Source organism: Castor canadensis, chromosome 3 (assembly GCF_047511655.1).
Source record: "Castor canadensis chromosome 3, mCasCan1.hap1v2, whole genome shotgun sequence".
NCBI classification, from domain to species: Eukaryota; Metazoa; Chordata; class Mammalia; order Rodentia; family Castoridae; genus Castor; species Castor canadensis.
Window position 1 is genome coordinate 35,095,428 of NC_133388.1, and position 23,747 is coordinate 35,119,174.

Genomic DNA, 23,747 nt, shown 5'->3' on the forward strand with positions numbered 1-23,747 from the left:
GAAGGACCAGGGGAGGAAAAAAGTAATAGCTATAAATCATCCCGCTGGCATCTGGATAACCTTCCAACTACCCCCCCATCCCAGTGCCTGTTCCCCACCCGCCCCTTTATTGGGTTTGAGCATAGGGCCTTACACTCAGTAGGCAAGCACTTTATTACTTGAGCCATACCCCAATCCTTTTTGCTTTAGATACTTTTTAGACAGGGTCTCATTCATGGGTGCTTTTTGCCTAGCACAGGCCTTGGACCATGATCCTCCTATCTATGCTTCCCACATAGCTGGGATTGCAGGTGTGAACCTCCACACCTGGCTTGTTTGTTGAGATAAGGTGGTTTTAACTTTTCTACTGCAATCCTCTCAATTTCCACCTCCCAAGTTCTCAACTCTTGTCTTCAAACATAAACAGAGGAAATAATTTCTCACTTCTCTAGAGAAAAAGAGAGATCCTGGTGTATAAAACTAGGGAAGAGGATTCTATATATTTTTTAAAGTTCTACTAATTTCATAAATTCCTCACAGGATTAATGAAGGAAGAATTCATCTGATAGGAAATTAGGCTATTTTTAAAAGAGATTCATTTCTAACAATTCAGCAATCCAGTCAAACTTTCTATTGACTGAAAATCTACTATGAAAAAAAAAAGTCCAACACTGACAAGTTATCCACTGTTCAAAAACCATCTTAACTTTGGCTAGAAAATGAAAGTTACCTGTGTAACTCAGGTCAACACAAAAGCAAGTGCAGGTTAAAGGAGCAACTGCAGGTTTTATGCTTTACACTACAAATTCTTCATCTGAACTCTTCTCTAGTTTTCTCCCAAGCACCACTTCATTCTTTGCCTGAACTTGGTTTTACTTCCCATCCTATACTTAGAAGAATGTCAAATGTCTCTCATCAAGCAAGGAGAAGGAAATGGAGACAGAAAGGAAAGTAGCCCACATTGAAGGAATGAGAATGAGGATGGAGAGACAGACCACTTAAAGACAGTCTCTGAAGAGGGACTACACTGGAATCCACCTAAAGCAAAATTCTACCAGTGTGTCTAGCTACTCGAGTAGTAAACTTAAGACAATCAGTAAAAGAAGAGATTGTTGGTCACCCACTGAATCAGAGATTGTTATGTTTTAAGAGTCCATGTAACAAACAGATGGAGAGGGTCCTTTACTTATGTCACTGTCTTTAAGGATGAGAATAGTTATCTGAAATAAATCTAGTGAGTGCTGTTCAAAAAAACCAATCAATATATAGATAAAAAGAGTTCAGACTTACTGAACATGATCAAACAAAGTTTCTATGTCCCTTGGAGATTTTACCCATGAGGAAAACCAAGCAGGTATGATTTAATTACTGTATATTAATGATAACATTTTGAAAACAATAATTTGCTTTCTTCATCCATTTAAATGCTAAAATCTCAATGATGCCTAAAAATTAAACTATACTATAACCACCAAAGAGTCTATTTTCTAACAATATGCTATAAAATAACTAAAAACTTGGTGATATGTGCCTAATACAATTTAAATGACAGCTCAGTGGAAGAGATTTCAATGGTAAAATGAAGTCCAGCAACCTGGTCAGACATAACCAAAGAATCTTCAGACAATGCTACATTCCTACTAACAGTAACAGTTGTTGAAACACGTGCTTTTGACAACTTTTCTTCCAAGGGTGGAGTTTCCCAAAGAATTCCAGGCATAAATCTAAAGGGATTCCTGCTCCAGGACAGAGTGACACCACAAAACACAGACTTCCTTCAAAGTAACTTTTGCCCTCTTTACTTGGAAGAGAGGGCAAAGTACAAAGCTCTCATCATTTGTTTTGTTTACACCACAATGGCTTCAGGACAAGAAACCAACCGGGTGATTACTGGCCAATTGGCTGAAGTGCATCACTGCTCAGGGAGAATGCCTGTCAGGCTCAGACACTTAAAAGCAGCCCACTGGAAGTGAAGAGGGCTGCAACACACTAAGCTATTTTCAGCATCAGAGAAAGAGGTCAGCAAACAAATGCTCAAAAACTATCAAAACACCACAAAGCACAAATACTTTCAGATCAAGGGAGATGTCTGTTTCTTTGGTGAATGTTTGTAGTGTGATGATTTGAAAAACCAGACAATGACCCAAATTGTGGTACACAGAAGTGTGACAGAATGACAGTGTGATAATCAAAATGGAGTTAGTCAGAATTATCTAAGTTTTGCAACACAACACTCTTGGGTTACTTGAAGCAACTATAACACAGGGGTTGGCAGCACAGAGAAAAGGCACATCACACAGAATGGAGCATGGGGCAGTTATGCAACATTAGAAATAAAATTTAAACTCCAGGAAAGACTCTGACATCAATTATCCTTGACAATTACTGGAGGCAGCCTTGGGTGACTTGACTTTTCCTATCACGGTAGCAACGGACATTTCTTTTCAAAGTATGTTATTCTTCTCTTTCTATGTGGTAGCTTACTTTACAAGACCCTTTCACTTAAAAAACAAAAAAGTCCACATCAACTAAAATTCACAGTTTACATTGAAAAATGTACCTTGCACAAGAATACTTGTTCATAAACATCAGTGAAAACAAAAGCTAACAAGAACAGGCCAGAGCCCAGCTTGTTCTTCAGGAGGCACTCTCTTTCATCCTATGATTTTAAAAAAAAGTCACAACCAGTGCCATTTTGAAGACACTAAGTTTCACACATAACCACATATGGGTATTAAAGAGTCTCTGCCATTGCATCCAGTTGGCCTCTTATTAATTACTGGTGTGCCCCACCTACACTTCATTGGTGTGCTCTGTGTTCTATGAGTACACATTCTTAATTAATGTTAATAGCCACTTCTGGGTGGTAAAATTATAAATCGTTTTCCTTTTTATGGTTATTGTTCCTACATTTTTCACAAGTATACAGCATATTTGTAAAACTTATTCTAAAATTTGCTGAGTTTAGAGTAAACTGAGATTTTCTTGATATTTTGAAGAAATACAACTGAAAAGATATTATTCCAAATGATTATCAAAATACAATTAAAAATCAAATTATAACAATAAATGCTGGAGCATGTCTGAACCTTTATAGTCAACAGACTCCGTATACATGTAGAGTAGATAGGCATACACTGCATAGTAGTAATAAAATGGGGATAACATTAAATTTTAGGGATAGAGCCAAATATTCAGGCACAATAGGAGACAGATGGTCTATCTGCTCACATTCTGTTTAGTAGGGCTTTCCAGATTACAGAGGGGGAACCCCTGACTCCATAGACCAAACTAATTCTATGTAATTGGTTCAAGATAGAAATGAAAAAGAGAGAGACAGACAGAGTAGGAAGCTTTGCTCAGGGATTAGCACTCATTCAAAAAATTGAGGAGGCGTCTGTTACTTGAGGGGATAAGATATAATCAAGCATAACACTCCCTTAGATACTTTTCTACCCATTAAGAACTTTGGAATGTACAAGTGAAGTCTTACACTCACTGCACTCACTAACAAGAGATACTCACCGTTAGAGAAGAAATAATTTACGCACATATTCTAGAAATCATAAAGTTATGTTACATTCCTACTACAGGTGAACCTTGCAAGCACCCCCCTGCTTAGGCACTGGCTAATGACCCATTATTTATACAATATGCAAACTAAGGGTAGTGAGGCTAGGTGATTTGCTTTAGTACTGAAGCATGGTCCCTTGGCTCCTAATTACAAATAGGGTCTCTGGTGAACAGGCACTCTTCATTACACAGTCTAAGTCCTAATCTGAAGGTCTTTGTGATTCCTATTAGGGAACAGATCTTAACTGCCCATCTAATAAGGAATTTTACTGTGGGTATTCACTGACAAAATATTTTACCAATCAGTTTCTTAGAAACTCACTTTAAAATCTGTTGAATTCAGCACATATGTTAGCAATGATTTTGTAATCTGAACTCCTGATTTTCAACAACTCTATAATGAATGGAACAAAGTCCAACAAACACCAATGGTCTAGTCTAACAACAAAGACAACCTAACTCACACATGTGCACACAAACCCAAACACAAAACAGTGCTTATGTTTACAAAACACACAATTACACAGCAAACTATGGCTTTCTTCTTCCTGCCAAAAAAATACACTCCTAAAGATGCCCACCCACATATATTCCAGCATGAAAATAAAGGTTTATCTACAAATTAAAAAGTCAACTCACATTACAAATTGAAAATCTGATCTTTTTGCTACTGAATGGATAAATTTACTTGTCCTTTTCTCTTCAAAGCAGGCACAGAAAGACAGATAAGTGCTGGGAAAGACTCTTAATTCACCCTCAGGAATAAAAAAAATAGAAGAAAAGAACTAATTAAAAGGCTTAGGCTCTATCTAGGAAGAGTGTTCATTTTATCTTCACCATCAAGTGACTGACTTATAAATGTCTCCAACTTTAGAATCAGATTAAAGTTTTGCTATAAGTTTAAACAAGAATTACTTTTTACCTTTTTAATATATAAATTAAAATACTGTCAACTCATTATTTATTGATTACAAAAAGTAACATTTATCCACTTTACTTCCAGGTACCAAACAGGTCTCAATAAGTCTGTTGACCCATCACTTTGAGAAAAGAAAGAAAAATATATTAAATTTTCATGCTAAATATGAGAGCTATTGAGGAGCAGGACAAGTTAGAAGAAAATCAGACACATGTAAGTATGTCTGGGATTTCCTATTGCCTAACTTGGGCTGCTATAGCCAGGCCCAGCTGTGGGCAGCAAGGCAGCCCCTGCATTTCCCTTCCTGAAAAGCAGGAGGGGGTTGCTGAATAGGACAATTCCTAGGAAGGAAAGGGTATAAAGCAAGGAGCTATCTTCTGAAATGGACACAGAACTGAGAACTGCTGTAAATGTCAAATATTCTATTGCTTTTCATTCTATGGGGGAAGAATGTACTTTCACCAATGTATGTTTGCCTTCTGTAATACTTTCAAACTCAAGAATAAGGCTCCTTTTCTAATTCCTTCAATCACAGAATAGGGTAGAAAACATTCTAGATAATTTGTGCCAATTTAGATGATTCATGTATTGCTTTCCCAGACTAAATGGTCTATGGTCAGTGCTTTCGAGTCAAGTAACAAGGGTACAGAGAATAAGACCTAATTACAGATCTGAGTCACTGTCTAGAAGCTTCCTCAGCTCACTGGGCCATCTGCACAAAGGCCCTGCTTCATTCTGAGGTATGAAAACAGCCTAACTCTGCAAGTCCCTTTATAGATTAAAAAGAAATAAAGAAGACATCCTTCCACAGAATACAAAAGAGAGTAGTATCAGTGAATTGAGTTGATTTTTCTAAGAAATTTTTCAATAGGCTTTTTCCCCTTAAAAACCAAACATAACATTAAAATTGCTTCAATAGAAAAATGGATATAAAGCATATTATAGGATTATAGCTTGTTTATTTGCTCTGATATTCAAAATGCCATGTTACCTTGAATATAGTATGTCTCTCCCAAAACTAACAATTCAGTATGCTCCACCTGCCTCAGCCTCCCCAGTTCTGGGATTTTAGGCATGTGCTACCACACCTGGATAAAGGGCAACATTTTATTTTAAAGATCCTGGGTCTATACTAGGGGAGAAAAGCTAAATAGTTACATTTAAATTAAAAAATTAAAGAACCCATTCTTTTAACAACAGTAACAATGCATGCACAAAACACAAATACTTAAAATTTGATTTCAACAAAAGATATTATTTTCCTGCCTGTGACATGCATATAATACATATGAACAAAGGAGAAAATAAAAACTTTTGAGTTTGATTTTTTTCTCAAATGTTAAACATTTAAATAAAACTTACACCACAAAATAAATGAAATCCTCTTTTGAATGTCTAAGTCTTTCTCAGACACCATCAGTTATCAGGTTCCCAAGATGAAAGGATTAATGATTTTTGAATGGCACTTGACTATTCAGTTTCCTGGAGGCAACATTCCAAGCAAGAACAAAGGGGAATAGAAATCTTTCAACAGTAAAAGAGTGGGTTTTCTGAATGTAAAGTTAAAATGACTGAAGATACATTTCTGACAAGAATGATACAATATGATCTCTAAGACTCAGAGCTGGGTCACAGAGGAAATAAAAGTACAGTGAAGATTTCCCAGGAGACTCATCAGTGACTGAGATATGGTTTCGAGGTACAATTTCACAGTTCAGAAGAGTGGACATCTCTTCTATAACCACAGCTACCAGTACAAATAATGCAGTGATAAACCGGCAAATTTAGAAAGCCCAGAAGTAAGTTTTGTAAGTCTGGTGGCTAGGTGCAAGACAGAAAAATGTGTTAATTTACCATGTTTGCCAAAAGCAAACCTAAACACAGGATGAAGAAAGGTATGTAAAGGAAAGAGCAATCAGCACACTCTGAATAGTTCAGCAATGGCACCTTTGGTTTAAAAGTATCCTGCACAGAAATGCAGAAACAGAAAGTAAATTGAGTAGCAGACCAAGTAGCCAAGGGGACATGCTTTTTATCATCAAGTAAGATAAAAAAAACTGCCAGCATGTTGATTCTAAAACCTATCACCAATTAAAATCTGAAACATTTTACTACTGATCACTGGGATACTTAGTAACAGATCGATGACAAATACCTAACAACTACTTTATAGCATCTCTCAGGGACACAACTTACAAACTCCCTTGTGAGTTTAAACGACAAATGCACAGAGCATCCACATGTACCTGAAGTTGAAAAGCATACAAAATCATGTAACACAGATGTGACGAACGCACAAACAAATGCATGGGGATAACAAAGACTAAAACCAGAACAGCGGTTCCCTGCAGTAGAGAAAGGAAATGCTATAGGGAGGATGATCCTGGGTTTTTAACAGTTTGGTGGAATTGGTAGACTTTCAATTTCTCTGTTGGAGGAAGGTACAAATGGTTATTTGGTATACTCTTCCTCATACAATTTTCGAATTTTAACTATTCATGTTAATTTTTGAAGAACAAAAACAAGGACTTAGAAGTATGGGTATAGGTTGTTCTAGAAAAGTACAACAGGTCTGCACTCCCCAGTATGCAATGTTCAAAGAGACGGTTTAACGCCTGTGGCCCAAGACCCTGTTTGACATTCATGGTCCAACTGAGGTAAGAGACAAAACCTTCTGAGGAAAAAGAGAATCTGAAAGCAGTACATTTTATTCTCCTGTTTTTTGAATACTAAATCACTACCTGCTAATTGTTAAGAGTGAAGAGGATGTCAGTCAACACCAACACACTGTGCCAGTTTAATTTAATGGTATTATTTTGCCTTGCTTTGCCATTACTTCCACATTCCCCAGAGAGAAACTAATGGATTACTAAAAATAAAATGGAAAGTAAGTGAATCACTTTGGATGTTTTGGCTCCCAACTTAAACTGGCTTAAACAAAAAGGAAATGTATTGGCTCAAATACTGGATGTCCAGAGAAGGGCAGGCTTCAGGACCCTATACTTCACTTTGTGTGGCTTCTTACTCAGGCTGAGAGCCAGCAGGCTGCAGCCACACCAGACCTCACACCAGCACAAACACCCAGAAGGAAGAGGCAGCAGCTTCCTGTAGCTCTGTCTTAAGCAAGAGAAGACTTCTGCCAGAAGCTCCAGATGACACCCCACACTGCTAAAGTAGCCAGACAGAGGTGGTGAGTCAGTTGTGGAGAAGGCAGGATGGGACTGCCCCTTATCAGGCCCACCCTGAAGCTGCATTTAGTTCCTCAAACTCATAATATGGGGAATACATATCCAACATGATATGGATCAAACCCTACTATGTTAGCACTTACAGGGAACAGCCTGAGCAATAATGTGGCCTTCAGAACAAGAAATAAATCACTATCATGGTATATAAACTCAAAACTCAAAACACAGATGATCAAATGAATGTATCTCTCTGCAAAAAAGGAGATTTTAAAAAATGTTTTCTTTCTATATTTCCATCTCTCCAATCAGAAAATTTAAACACACAGGCAGGAGTCTGTCACCCATTGGTATACATGAGACCCTGAATCTGAGAAGAAAAGAAAGGGAAGAAGGGAAGGAGGGAGGGAGTAAATTTAAACAGAGTCAACACTTTGTGAGTATGCTAAGTACTTACTATGTTCCCATGCCATGGCTACAGAAACTTAGACAGCAGCAGCCACACTAATGATGAACAACCTAGGAAAAAGAGGGTGAGGGGAGAGTGAGAATTGTCAAAGAACATGAGAAAAGTCACTAAGATATAGTGGCTGCGTAACTTTGACCCAAGTCTTATCTTTGTTCTGAAAGAGGCAAACCAGCCTTCCTGAAGGACGTTACTTCACTTAAACTAGACATTAGGAAGATGATCGCATCACAAGTACTTTTTAAGTTATGAGCACCTGCATCGATTGTAGATCTATCAGACAACAAGATAACTGAGTTCAGTCCCCAGGACCACATCTATTTAGTAATTCTGCCCTGGGCTGTTATTTATAAAACTAAAACAAAAAGGGAGACACAGAATTATAAATGGATCTCAAAAATCATGGGAACTTTTTAAACACAAATAGAAAAAAAAAAAGACATGTAGTCTATCCTTCACAAAAAACAATGAACCTATTCAATCTAATGCAACTTAAAGCTAGATAAATCAGCTTCTTTTCTAAATTTCTAAACTCAAGAATGTAAGGAAATAGTTTTCGGAAAAAAATGCACATCTGATTCAAGTATTTGACACTGGATCATTTTACTTCATAAAATATTTGAATATTCCATATAACACAGAATGCAGAGCGTGCATACCCACAACTGAAGACTCATAAGACTCTGGAAATACTTTTACTGTTTCACAAATAGAAGATAAGAACTTTGAGCTTGTCCAGACCCCAGAACGAACAACAACATACAAGGGTAGGGATTTGTGGTGGTGTGCCTATAGCCACAGCCACACAGGAGCTTAGACAGGAGGACTGAGCCCTCAAGTTTGAGGTCAGCCTGGACAACATATTGAACCTGGTCTCTTAATAAACACTTTTTTAAAAAAGCAAACCACACCACATTCTCAATTAGAAGAGATGGAAAAACAAAAATTTAAGCTTCAAAACAGTGGTGTTTCCTGGTTATATCTTGACAAGGCTGAGGATAGCTGCCTGGTTAGCTACAAAACTGTCTAATTTTACTTTCTTCAATGTATGTGAAATTCAACCATGTTGTTGCATTAGCTATGGTGCATTAAAAAAAAAATCTTAATAGCCATTAAAAGAGTAAAGGTGGAAGGCTCAGAATAGAAGAAAATAGGGCTGGTGGAGTGGCTCAAGTGGTAGAGTGCCTACCTAGCAAGGGTGAATTCAAACCCCAGCCTAAATAAATAAATAAATAAATTGCAATACATATGTCCACTAAAGAACTCATTCAGAATACATTTAAAACTGCCACAAAACAAATTAAACAAACAAAAAGGTCACCAGAACAGGATATCAAAATGGCCAATAAGCATATGGAAACAAACTCAGCCTCATTTATCACTATCGAAATACAAATTAAAACTCCAATGACATAAAATTACATTGACTTAAATGGTCAAATGTAAAAACCTCACAACATCAAGACTTAGGATTCTCATATACTGCTGGAGAGAATACAAATTGAAAGACTGACTAATAAAGTAGACAATAAACACATCCTGGAACCCTGAGTAAACACCTCCCAGTTAATGCACACACATAAGACCCTAAGACACAATAATATTTGAAGAAGCATTAGTGGTAATAGCCAAAACCCTGTAACAAATAAACTGGAATATTCATACAATGGAATAATATACAATAGGAATCAGTAACCTGTCTGTAAAGGGCTACATAGTAAGTATTTTAGAGTCTGTGGGCCATAAGATTTCTGTCCCATCATATCTACTTGACCTTGCCTTTGTACAGAAGTAGCCAACTACAACAGGAGCTTGGCTGTTCCAATAAAAACTTTTTTTTATTTAAAAAAAATTTTCAAAGGCTGTAAACAGGTAGGTTTACCTGTAATACAGCAAAGAAAATAAATGAACCATAGCAGTGTAACACTGGTGAATATTCTGTCCCACAAACATAATGTTGAGAAAAGGAAGCCAGACATACAGACATGTGAGAGAAAATACTACATGATTCCATTCTGTAAGGTTCAGAAATGGGTAAAAGTATGGAAGACAGCCCTGTGCCCCCACAGCAGGTTCCAGAAGCCCCCACCTTCATTTACACTGTGATGTCTGCATGACAACATAACTCTGCAGCACTGGAACAACTCTGAGAATGACCTGTGATCAGAAAGAACACTCAGGAGTAACAGGAGGTGACTGTAGCACAGAGGGAGATAGGAAAGTAACAGATGGGTGGATGAAGATCACTGGAAATAAGGTCCTGCATTTTAACATAATCTTCTCAATAATCTATACAGGATAGAAAGTAACATAAGCGGCTTAGAAACATAATTTGAAAGGTCACTGATCTTCCTTTTGAACAAAAATAATGACAATTTTAAAGCTCACTAAGGCTCTTAAAAAGATAGTTGAAGAGATTTATTTCCAGTACTACAATTTCTTCCAACCTAACAGATTAAATGGACAAGAACTTTCGGCTTTTCAAATAAAGACACAAACCTGGTAGACAATAAAGTCTTAATTTTCTAGGTGTACAAGCTTTCAACAATTTCAATACCTTGATTCCATCTTATCACTTAATGTGGTAAACTAACTTTAACTGTGATTAAATTTTAATTAGATGCTAGAACTTCCAGGGTCATAGGAAGTCATTAAGTTTCCAGGATGATGGGCAAATACATTAGGAGAGGTAGAGATTATGCAAAAGCCAGGGACAACAAGATCACAGGCATCACATTATAGGGATTTACATACTATTATGATGGGCCTTTATCAGAGTGAAATGAAAAGAGGAGTAAAGAAAGAAATACGTGAGAGGAATTGAAATCTGTTCACTATACCGCATAAGAGACTGGACTATACAAAGGAGCTGGAAACGCGCTATGGAGAAGCCGGCAAGCCTTGTAGCCATAATTTAATGTCATAAAAGTTACAAAACATGCACAAGTGCTATGGGAGCTGTGAATTAACAGGAGAGCATTATTAAATGTAAAAGGAATGAAATCCAAGTGGGAAGAAGAAAGGAAGTCTCCCCACAGAGGGAGAGAAGGGTTTTGAATGATGACAGATGAGCGAGGTAAAGATGAAGTGTTGTGGCAGGCAGAGGGAGACAATATGCAAAGGTCAGGAGGCTAGACTGAGGAGTAACAAAACTAAGACAGAGAATATGGTGCATGAGGATAAGTTACAAATGAGATGATGGAGGGACTTGTCAATCATACAAATGTTTGAATTTTATCTTACAAGTACTGTGGCACCCTTGAGACTGGTACTAGAGGAATGAAAATGGAATATAAGGAGTAGAGGGGACATGACATATATCTTTTTGTATAGTTTTTACCATGGTATACCAACCTATGGTAACATCTCCAAAAATTCTTTTAAAAAAATGACTGGACGTGGCAGTACATGCCTATGGTTCCAGCACTCAGGAGGCTTAGACAGGAAGATCAAACAAGCCCAGAGTTCAAGACCATCCTGGGCAACAGGCTGGTTTTTAAAATAATAAAATTAAGACATGTAAATAATTAAGATGAGTATGTGGAAAGAACCCAAAAAGGAACACAAACTAACAAACTGTATTACAAACATATCTGAAGGAAATACAGAAGAACTAAGCACTTTAGAAACCTGTATCTTAACTGTAAACACTGAGACTAGGGACAAAACAAAGAAAAGATCAAAATGAACTCATTAGAATGAGTCTGTGGTATCAGACTTGATGCAAAGGCTTCACTATGAACTCATGGGTTTTAATATGTGTTTTGACAGATAGATGGACAGAGATACTAATGTAAATATGTGTACATACATGTATTTCCTAGTTCTTTCCTCTTAGAGAGCCTAGGAACAATGATATACCAGTAGCAATGAGTGCCCTAACCACCCAGATGTTGGTTTCTAAACATCATCATCCAATAAAAAGAACCAGGTCTACTTAGAGTAATGTCTGCCCATAAAACTGGGTCAGGAACTGTATCAGATGAGTCTGTAACATCTCGAGATGCCTAAAGTAAGGAAGCACACTTGAAAAAGAGAGGGACTCATTCAAAGGACACTGAAACCTAAAGGTCAAAAGGGGTCAAATTTGACTTAAATAATAAAACTACAAATTACATTAGTAACTTCATTAGACCATACTAATAAAAAAGAAATAACTGAATGAATCAATAAATGAAAGAGAAGACAAGGTCTTCTAACAAGAGAACTTCAGTTGTAGAAAAAAATGATGGAAACAGAAAAGCCACCATTTGACAGATTAAGACGCAAAAGGGACATAACAACTAAATGTAGTATTTGATCCTAGATCATCACGGTCCAAAAACAAAAGGCATTATTGCACCATTTACAAAATATAAATAGAGTATGGACATTAGTCAACAATATTCTATCAATGATAATTTCCTGATTTTGATAATTTTACTGTAATTAATATTTGGGAAAGAGGGCAAAGGGTATAAGAAAATTGTTTGACTTATTTTTGCAACTTTTGAAAAAATATGAGATTACTTCAAAATGGAAAGTTAAAAAAATAGAAACATAGATATGGGAGCCACATTTCTTAATCCAAAACCTGGATTTGGTTCTTTTTTTTCCCCCTGTAACAAAGATTACAACTAGTAAAAGATTTTTATCTAAAAAGACAGGCATATATGGTAAATGAAAATATGAAAAGTTAATAAATTAGACTTTAAGAAACTTAAAATAAAACTGAAATTTCAAAACATCATTAAGTGGATAAATATTGGACCCAGATTAAGACTAGACCAGTAAGCTAGGTGTGGCGGTGCACACCCATAACTGCAGCACTCATGAAGAAATACAGAAGGATAACAAGTTCCAGGCCAGCCTAGGCTACATAGAAATCCCATCTCAAAAAAAGTAGAACAGTGAACAGGAAGACAGATCTAAAAATAGTATTCAGGATGCCTCACAAATAAATAAATGCAACTATGAATGAGATGAAGAGGCACGGAGGATACCGTGAATAGACTTAACATCCACCTAAAAAGGGATACTAGAAGAAGTGGAGAGACTCACTGGTGTCTCCACTTTTTGAATCCAAAAAGGCCAACAAATAAAAAGGGAAAATCAACACCAAGATATATCAGAGTGAAACTGCAGATCACCAAATAAAAGCAATCTTTAAAGCAAAAGAGGGGTTGGTGGCATAGTTCAATGGTAGAGCACTTGTCTCCAGTGGTGAGGCCCTGGGTTCATCCCCAGCACCACAGGGAGGAAAAAAAAAAAAAACAGCAGTGAGAGAAAAGAATTACCACCAAAGTAAATGAATGAATGAATACCAACAATTAAAGTAATGGCTGATTTTTCAACAGCATCTACAGAAGCCAAAAGAAAGAGAACTACTATCTTCAGTGAATTAAAAGAGGTTAAGTATCAATGAATTAAAAGAGGTTAAGTATCAATCCTGAATTCTATAGTTAGGAGTGAATTCCTTAGCGAACAATCACATTTTCAGGCAAACAAAACCAAGAGCTTACCATCAACAGACACTAATTATACAGATAACCTTTGTGCAGGAGGAAAATGATCCCAGATGGAAGAATTGGAAGGCGAGAATAATGGTGACACCACACAAAAGATGACAACCAAATAAATGACTAACAAACAAATGAAAGCTGTTCAACCTCACCATTCATCAGAAATATACAAATAAAATCACAATGTGGTACCATTCCCTGATACACAGAATGGCTAAAATTTTCAATGATGTCAGCAAGAATGCAGAGCCAGCGGGACTCAACACTTTTATAAAAATTAACTGATACACAGCCCCTTTGAACAACTGTTCAGCAACACCTATTGAAGCTGAACACATTTATGTGTTCAGGAATTTTACTTTGAGATATATTACCACATTTACAGACATATATGTGTGGTGAAAAACATTGATGGGGTTCTATAGTTAGGAGTAAAATCCTTGGAGAATAACCAATGTTTTCAGGCAAATAGAACAAAGAGCTTACCATCAACAGATACTAATTTTACAGGGGATAACCTACCCTAAAATATGGCACCTTAGCATTTTAGAAAACTGCAGAAGCAAGAAAGTCTCTCTGACCATCTCTTGCCCTTCTCCCCTAAAGGAGATAGTTTAAAAAAAAATTCTCTGGCCTTCCTCTGAAGCAGGCCTTAAAACTCTCATTCCAGAGGTGTGTGCTGTATAATCCCCAATGTCTCTGAAGACGCAAGAACAGAGAAGAATCTGAACAAACAAACCATACAGATCCCCAGTTTAATACTATTGCATCATACCCCTTTACCTAATCACACTTCTGCGGGACTCTTCACTCATCATATTCAGCTTAAAAATACAATCTCTCTGGTTTCACTGAGTCTTCATTTCTGAAATACATTTATATGCTTTTCTCTTGTTTATATGTCTTTTCTTAGAAGAGCCTCAGCAGTATAATTTCTAATAGCCAAAAACTTGAAACAACTGCAATGTGTGTCTGTAGCCAAAAGAAAAAAATAATTGAAAAATTCCATACAATAGAATATTGAAGCAATAAAAGAAACAGCACATTGCTACCTGAAACAACATTAATTCATACCACAAATATACCACTGAGAGAAAAAGTCATTTGCAGATATATATACTATGTAATTCCATTTATAGAAAGCGCAAACCAGGCAAAAGTTATCACTGCAGGAACTAGAAGGAGTCAGATCAGGGGCTTCTAGAGTGATGGTGTTTGATTTCTGATCTGGAGGCTGGTTTCATAGATGAGTCCAATTTTTCAAATTCATTGACCTGTCCACATATGACCTATGTAGCTTCCTGTATGTATGCAATACCTCCAAACATTTATTTTAAAACAGGACAAGTAAAGAGTGAAGACCAAGCAAGGGTATCACAGAAAATGTTTACAATTTAAAATAAGGAAGCACTGTGCGCTTCTCAGTGCACCCTACCAGGTGGTATGCTGAACTGATTAAGGGGTATATGCCAGGCTTCTCCACTGTACACTGACTCTTTTCCCCTTCACTATTAATAAGCATTTCACAGGGAGGTACTTTGGAGCTTTGTAAATATTGTGTTCCTCATCAAGCTTTTAACTAAGCCAACCACTCATTCTTTTATTTATTCATTTAGTCAGTGGGTTATAATCTATTACCATCATTTTTCACTGTAATCAATTTTTACCATTCTTTATTTGGTAGCCCAACCTTCCCAGATCTGGCGAATGGAAACCCTTTCAAGATGGCTTATAGGTCACTTTAACATAAGCCAATCATCTAAAGTCATTTCCTTACTTTCTGATACTAAATGTTTCACAATCTCATGTTGTACTTTCTTTCCCTAGAGCCAATCATTGCTCCAAGGACACTTAGCTCCTTTTTAGTAGGGAATGGTATTTATAAATCAAAATCCAGGTGCTAAATCTACTCATTGATATTGGGGTGCCGCTTTCAGGCATGCTCAGTGGATGGACAATAGTAATGTACATACATGTATGCTTACAAACACATATATACATTTAATATATAGCCACAGGATTTTTTTAAGGACTTCAACAAGATGATTATGTAAAAAGTTTGCACGAAAAATGAAAAGCCCAAGAAGCATCACAATTCAACACAAGACAGTAGAAAGGGAACTTGCCCACTGACTATTGATTATAGCACAGCAAGAACTGCAGATCAGTGCAGAAAGACTGTCTTGTCTAATAATGGCACTTGTACATGTTTTTACTTATGTGGGGCAAAAATTAAACTGAGTTCCCACTGTGCTTTCTATATAAAAGTAAATTCTAACCTAACTGAATATTTTTGCATGTAAAAAGCAAAATTATAAAATAAAACTTTTAGTAGACAATAAAACTATATTTTATGGCCTCATAAAATGTTAACAATTTAAAGTAGGGAAACCATAAAGACCAATAATAAATCCATTGTACATCACAGTAAAGAATTTCTGCTTTATTAAATGACACCATAAAGAAAAGAATAAGCAACAAATTAAAAAGTGTATCACCTAAAAAAATGAGTACCTAGAATGTATAGCTCTTATAAATGTGTAAGAAAGACAATCCAAGAGAAAAAAAAGAAAACACTGAAGGTCCTAAAATATATTAAATGATGCTGGATTCTTTTAGGAATCAGAGAAGTCTAAATAAAAAGCACCTATTAGCTTGACTGAACTGAAAAGCTCAGATAATGTTGATGGTAAAGATTTGGCACAATGTAGACATTCAGAGAGAACATTGTACAATGCAAAATTGCTCTGGAAAACTGCCAAGCATAGGCACGTCCAACCATTCAGCAATTCCATCCCAAAATCTGTTTACCAGGAGAGAGGTATCACAAAAAACTACAAACAACCCAAATTCCAACAGCAGAATCAGCAAACAAAATGAGTTTGGTTTATAAAGTCAGTGAACTATTAAGCTAAATGTATCAAGTGGAAGAATTTAAGGAGTCAATGTCCCTGAATATCGTTTCAGAAATAAATAATTTGTAAACTAAAACAAACTGAACACATGAAAATTTAAAATTAGATTATAAGCTCAATGAAGGCTGGTGAACGTCACTTAATTAGTCATCAAAAGCATCCTTAGTCTTACCCTAGATAAGTCTTTTCTTAGATGTGGTGTGCACTGTCAGGAGATAACACGATTTCCCACAGCTTTGGATACAATATTAAACCCAGAATAAGTACTAGACTAAATAAAACAAAACAAAACTGTGTATCTCCTTTGTAATTTATATAAAAGGTGCTTAAATTCCCAAAACCTTTGTGAAGGCATCATCCACATTGTGGTTTTATAAAAGGAGAGGTTGGAAAAAGTATGTATTTAAGAAAAGGTAAAAAAAAAAAAATCTGTTAGTCAGCTACAGGGACAGGTCAGATTCTACCAATTCATTCTAATATGCTACATCTACTAGAACAGCTGAACCTCCAACCAAAATATTTAACTTTTCAAACAAACCAACTACCTTGTGTGAGCAGAATGCTCAGCACCGTCGCCATGGGGCAAGTGACTGCATGGGCACAGCACTGGGTCACCACTTGCGAAGCTGTTCGGGCATTGGTGAGATGGAGAAGCACTTGAAAGCTGAGTCACCAGCTGCAGATAAAGGTTCTTCAGAGCAGGTAAGAGATTTTAATGGCGTGTAAAAAAATAAATAAATAAACCACGTATTTCAATTTGGCGTCAAAGATACTATGTTTTCTTGGGTTTAAATGTTATATAATGGTATCTGTTCAGAATTTAGACTATTGTGGACCATCTTTTACATGGGTGACAGTTATGTACAAAATCTTTAAAACAGATGGTAAGTCACATAGAGACATTAAGTGACAGTTCTGGCCAATTCAGCACTTACTCATTTTGTTTGCTTTCTAGCAGCACTATTTCAAAAGGAGCAATTCCATAGCCCACAGAAGAGACCTTCATTTGAAGCACAGGTGACATTTTTACTTATATAAGAAGCAATTTCATAGGTTAACAGAAGAAATGAGCTGTTATAGAATACACTAGAGAGATGTTTTGGCAAACCATTAGTTTTCATTCTCAAGGGTATGTACTAAGTGTATCAGCCCTACAGTCACTGAATTTATTAAGCCATAATTTTTCCACGCAAATTCTCCATTCTTTTCTTCAGAGTACACCGAATAAATCTGAAGGCGATGTTTGCTTTCCTCTCCCCAGTAACAACTGTGCATTTGGCCTGAATTCCAAATAATCAGGTTCTTTATAAAATTTTTGAAATGCAGCCAATATACAGATCTTTTCACTAAAAATAAGCATGAAGGAAATGAGCTCAAATCGTAACTGTCCTATTTAACTACTCAAAATGGGGGAGGACAGCCTTCTCCAGAAAGCTGGATAAACACATAGGGACCTCACCACAACTGCACATGCTCTACTGTCACCAAAACAGAATTGTTTTTAAGAACTGGAGCATGAACATCCACTTAGATGTCTGACATTAGCATCTCTGGTCTAAAATCTACTGATACATTTACCGAACCACATCATGTCATTCCACCTTGGTGAGGGCTATACTAGTTATGACTGTTAGTTTTATATGTTAACTTGGTGAGGCTATAGTACTGTTACTTAATCAAACATTTATCTAGGGCTAGGATGTAGCCCGAGGTCTGATTAGCATGTATGAGGTCCTGGGTTCAATCCCCAGCACAGCAAACAAAAGAAAAACCTACTAATCAAGGCGTTGCTGTGAAGGTATTTTGTAGATGAGGCTCACACCACACATACAATCAGCTGACAGTAAGGAAGGGAGATTATCCTCACCAAATATGAGTGGGCCTCATCCAGTCAGCTGAAAGGCCTTAAGAGTTAAGGGTTCCCCCGTCCTATACTGTTGGTGGGAATGTAGTACAACCACTCTGGAAAAAAATTTGGAGGCTACTTAAAAAGCTAAACATTGATCTACCATATGATCCAGCAATACCACTCTTGGGGATATACCCAAAAGACTGTGACACAGGTTACTCCAGAGGCACCTGCACACCCATGTTTATTGCAGCACTATTCACAATAGCCAAGTTACAGAAACAGCCAAGATGCCCCACCACTGACGAATGGATTAAGAAAATGTGGTATCTATACACAATGGAATTTTATGCAGCCATGAAGAAGAACGAAATGTTATCATTCGCTGGTAAATGGATGGAATTGGAGAACATCATGCTGAGTGAGGTTAGCCTGGCCCAAAAGACCAAAAATCGTATGTTCTCCCTCATATGTGGACATTAGATCAAGGGCAAACACAACAATGGGATTGGACTTTGAGCACATAAAAGCGAGAGCACACAAGGGAGGGGTGAGGATAGGTAAGACACCTAAAAAATTAGTTAGCATTTGTTGCCCTTAACGCAGAGAAACTAAAGCAGATACCTTAAAAGCAACAGAGGCCAATAGGAGAAGGGGACCAGGAACTAGAGAAAAGGTTAGATCAAAAAGAATTAACCTAGAAGGTAACACCCACGCACAGGAAATCAATGTGAGTCAATGCCCTGTATAGCTATCCTTATCTCAACCAGCAAAAACCCTTGTCCCTTCCTATTATTGCTTATACTCTCTCTACAACAAAATTAGAAATAAGAGCAAAATAGTTTCTGCTGGGTATTGAGGGGGGGGAGAGGGAGGGGGCGGAGTGGGTGGTAAGGGAGGGGGTGGGGGCAGGGGGGAGAAATGACCCAAGCCTTGTATGCACATAGGAATGATAAAAGAAAAAAAAAAAAAAAAAGAGTTAAGGGTTCCCAAAGAAGGAATTCTGCCTCAACTATCTTTTTCCATCCTGCCCTCCAGATTTTTGACTTGCCGGCCAGCCCCAGATGCCTGAGCCAATTCTTTTCCTAAAACTGATAAATTAATCTCAATCTCTCTTAATATATGTATGTATTTACACACACACACACACACACACACACACACACACACACACACACCTATTGACAGATACACCAGGTAAAAACAAGCACTGTTTTTCTACACACCACCAAGGAATTCTAACATCAAATGAAGGGGAGGGGTCCCTGCACCAACCAATTCTCCGATTCTTGTCAGACTCCCATTGGACACCCATACTACATTTCAATTTGAGGATCACATTGATTACCTGGAGTTAGCTTAACTCCCACAAGTGAAGGGCATGGCTCCTCCCACAAGACTCCCTCCAGATTCTAACTGCAAATCCAGGCCTCTGTACTTCTTATGGATAAGCTACATAAATTGGAGGTCCTATGAGCACCCCCTCCTTAGATTTGATAATTTCTTGGAATGACTCATAGAACACGAGAGCAATTATTTATATTCAAAACTATGAAAAAGCAAAACGGAAGCATATGGAGAGGCATAGTCAATATATGGGAGAGGGGATGTTCTCTTCAGGGACATGGCCTCTCAGCATCTGGTAGGGTTCACTGTCTAGAGCCCTCTCTTGGAGGGATTTTTTGGAAGGAAAGGATTGAGGGTTTCAACTCAAGGCTTCCACTTGCAAAGCAGGCACTCTACCACTTGAGCCAAACCTCAGTCCATTTTGCTCTGGTTATTTTGGAGATGGGGGGTGGTTCTCTTGAACTACTTGTCCTGGCTGGCCTCAAATCTCAATCCTCTCAAGTAGCTAGGATTACAGGTGTGAGCCACTGGCACCTGGATTTTTATGGAGCAAGAAGGCTTCCTCTTGTAGGCCTCATGTATTGATTTAATCATAGCTGATTAACAATTCAAGCTTCAGAAATTCCAAACCTCTAATCATATGATTGATTCCTCCAGCAACCAGCCCCCACCTTGAAGTTATATAAGATCTTACAGCCCTTAACTACCTCATTAACACATAAAAAGACACTTATCACTGCTCTGAGTAGAAATCTCTTAGAAGATCTTATGTTAGAAAATTCTGAGATATTTCTCAGTATTATGGAAACAGACTGAAGAGAAAACCCAATAGGGCTGAACGATCCATAACCCCTTCCAAGTAAGGGGACAGGCCTTCAAATAAATTTTCCTAGCAGAAACCACAAAAAGCTAAAACTCTATGTCAGCAGATTCTGGAAAAAAACAGCAGGCCTTGAATGATGAAGCAGGTAATTAAAGAGCACAATACCTGTATTAGTCACCCTCTCTCTGGGAGGCTCCTATGGCACTAGCCCTGATGAAGGTCATGGTGATCCTTGGGACTAGTTAGAAAAACCAGACAATGTTACAGATAATTTAGGAGTGCACCTGCACTTAGAAAGCAAGAAACCCCATCTCTTATGGGAAAATCCACCTATAATCTAGTTTGCCTAACAGCCAAGTCATCTATAATCAGAGCCCACTTGTGCTACCAGACAAATAGAATCTCTATACAAAGCTGAAGTCAACTTTTTAGTTCTACCATGTACTATTTAAAAACAAAAACAAAAACAAAAACAAAAAAACAACTCTATGTTAAGTAATAGCTACCATTCCAAGAAAATCAGCAAAAACGTAAGAAGTACTGAATTCAAGAACACCTAAATATGAGATAACAAAGCTCGTGTTTTTAAAAGCATAATGAACTTCCTCAAAAAAAAAAAAATTCAAAGAAAGATGACATTCATAACAAAAGAGAATTGTGAAGTGGATCAACATCAAAGCATGAAAGTCTGCAGCTGGTCTACATCCTCATCTCATTCCCAGTGGACAGGCCATGCTCCATCTTTGGCTTCTTCTATCTATACACATGCACAAAATTCCTTGAAGTTGTAAAAAGCCTCTCCCTTGATGAAAATTCCTTTCTAAAATAAAGAATAATCAGATAAGGGGGTGTCAATAATGATTTGAAGTTCCTAGTTAAAATACCTGTTGACGGTTTCCTATTATACGAAGGAATATGGAACAGAAAGAAAGCAGCAAAGAGTACTGAGAAAGGGGAAAACGTGAACAACATCCTGTACGTGAAGTGCTGAAGAGAGGATGCAAACTGAGGGTTCTTATATCAAATTTGGTCCACAGCAATATTTTCTTTTGACTCAAAGTGCTTTACAAAAATTGAACCCAACTTTTAAATAAAAATTAGGCATTTAACATGCAATCAGATTTACAACTTCTACATTCCCAAACAGCAATAGTAGAGAACCCATAACCCACATAAGGTTTGTACCCTCCCACTCTCTACTGTCCCAGTAATATCCTTGTGATCTTTAGTCTATGTCAGCTACAGTTTACCACCCCACTTACCCTGTTGTTTTCTTACGGTAGAAAAATATTCTTTCTTACTCAGAGACCTGCTTTTAGTCAAGGACAGTGTCGACAAGGTCCCTGTAAGCACTTGAGTTTATGAATCTGCTGTAGACTGAGTCCAAAAAGGAGATGGAAGTACAGAGTGTGACAGCTGAAGAGAGCTTAAGTTGTGGCCTAAAGAAGATCTGATACAATTTAAAATGGAGAAAGACCGAGCTCACCAAAAAGAACATATAAAAAGAGGTGGTAACTATGGATGAACTTCAGGCAATATCCATGAAGTCAGTAAAAGAAAGTGAAAGGTAACAGTAAGTGAAAGTACAACAGGGACTTAGAAATTGCTTTTGCTAAAAAAAAAAAAAAAAGGCCCTGCCAATGTCCAATGGTAGCTAACAGAAGAATAAAAGTTTGTCATTCCAGCCTCTATCTTGTATCTGTCTTCGCTCTGTGTTCACTGTGTAGCCACCTTGGGTTCTAGGAAGGACAGGACTGATGAGTAACACCATGTGACAAGAGTTAAAACTATGTCCACCCACCAGTAACTTTCTCATAGTGACCAGGACCCCAACTGATGAATCCTGAAATGATGATCCACTGGACCATGACTCTGACCACTGGATCACATCTGTGACCAGGACTGCTTGATAATTATGCATACCTTTCACCCCTGCTCCAATTCTTCTTCTACTTAAACATGATACTCAAGTCTATACCTTAAAGAAGGGCTGAAATGCTTACATTGCCTCTTCCCATGGCGTGGTCATGCCACAAAATAAGTCTATCCCTTCACCATTACTTGTCTGTCTCTCTCTTTTATTCATTTATTTATTTATTCATTCATTTGGTGGTACTGGAGCTTGAACTCAGGGCCTCAAGATTGTTAGGCAGGTATTCTACCACTTGAGCCACTCTGCCAGCCCTGTTTTGTGTTAGGTATTTTTTGAGATAGGGTCTTGCACACTATTTGCCTGGGCAGGCTTCAAACCATGATCTTTCTGAGCTGTGTCTCCCAAGCAGCTAGGATTATAGACATGAGCCACCAGCGCCAAGCACTTGTCACTTTATTTGGCCTGTTCAGGAGAGTGGCTAAACCTGAGTTATCCCTGTTATTAGGCATCTGACTTACAACTCCAGTTACAAGGAAGCTAGCTGAATGAGTGGGATACACAAGAAAGACTTCAAAATAAATTGTCGATACATATGTTATGACAAAAATTCATTCAAAAATCCATTGTGTAACTAGTGCCACAGAAACAGGTCACAATCTATTGTAAAGTCATGTGTTTAATAGCAACAAAATCCAAGTCTACACTACCCATGACACAAAGATTAGTTAAGGTTAATACAGAAAGATGTGTCTCTTAATTACTGTCAACATAAATGATATACCAAGTCCTTAAAAGTAATTTTTCAATGACCAGAACTATCATATGACATATAAATTACTTAGGTTTTATCTTACATGTTAAATGTATTTTCAAATAAAAGCAAAGAAAAAATATTGGGCACAATCCGGCAAGAAGAAAATCTCCTCAAATCATAAGTTACTAATTAAGTAACTATCACTTTGGACAATTTGAAATACATATCAGTATCTTTGCAAATTCTGTAAACTTGAAATTATTCCAAAATAAAGAGTTTACTAAACTATATAGCCAGGTGTAGTGGGGCATATCTTAGGAGGCTGAGGCAGGAGGACTGCAGGCTGAAGGTCATCCTGGGCTGCATAGTGAGACTTTGTCTCCGAAAATAAATAAATAAATAAAATATACAAATATTTTATTTAACACCACATTGGTGTTTTGAGCTCAACAAATGAGTTGTCTGAAAATATTAAAGAAAAACACTTAAAACTTGTACAGTATCAAGCACCACTGGCAATTACTATTATTACAATTAGCCACTCCAAACTGGCATGCACTATA

General features: G+C 37.3%; 1 protein-coding gene across 20 annotated transcripts in view; it reads right to left on the bottom strand.

Moving 5' to 3' along the window:
- The window catches only part of Sipa1l1 (signal induced proliferation associated 1 like 1), a 316,961-nt gene that overhangs the window by 158,966 nt on the left and 134,248 nt on the right, over positions 1-23,747 (bottom strand). For 7 of the 20 annotated variants that reach the window (XM_074067648.1, XM_074067640.1, XM_074067647.1 and 4 more), the window contains one exon: positions 8,114-8,175. The exons of the other annotated variants lie outside the window; for them this stretch is intronic. The gene's annotated coding sequence lies outside the window, so the exon portion shown is untranslated. The remainder of the gene's footprint in view (positions 1-8,113; positions 8,176-23,747) is intronic. 20 annotated transcript variants of the gene reach the window in all.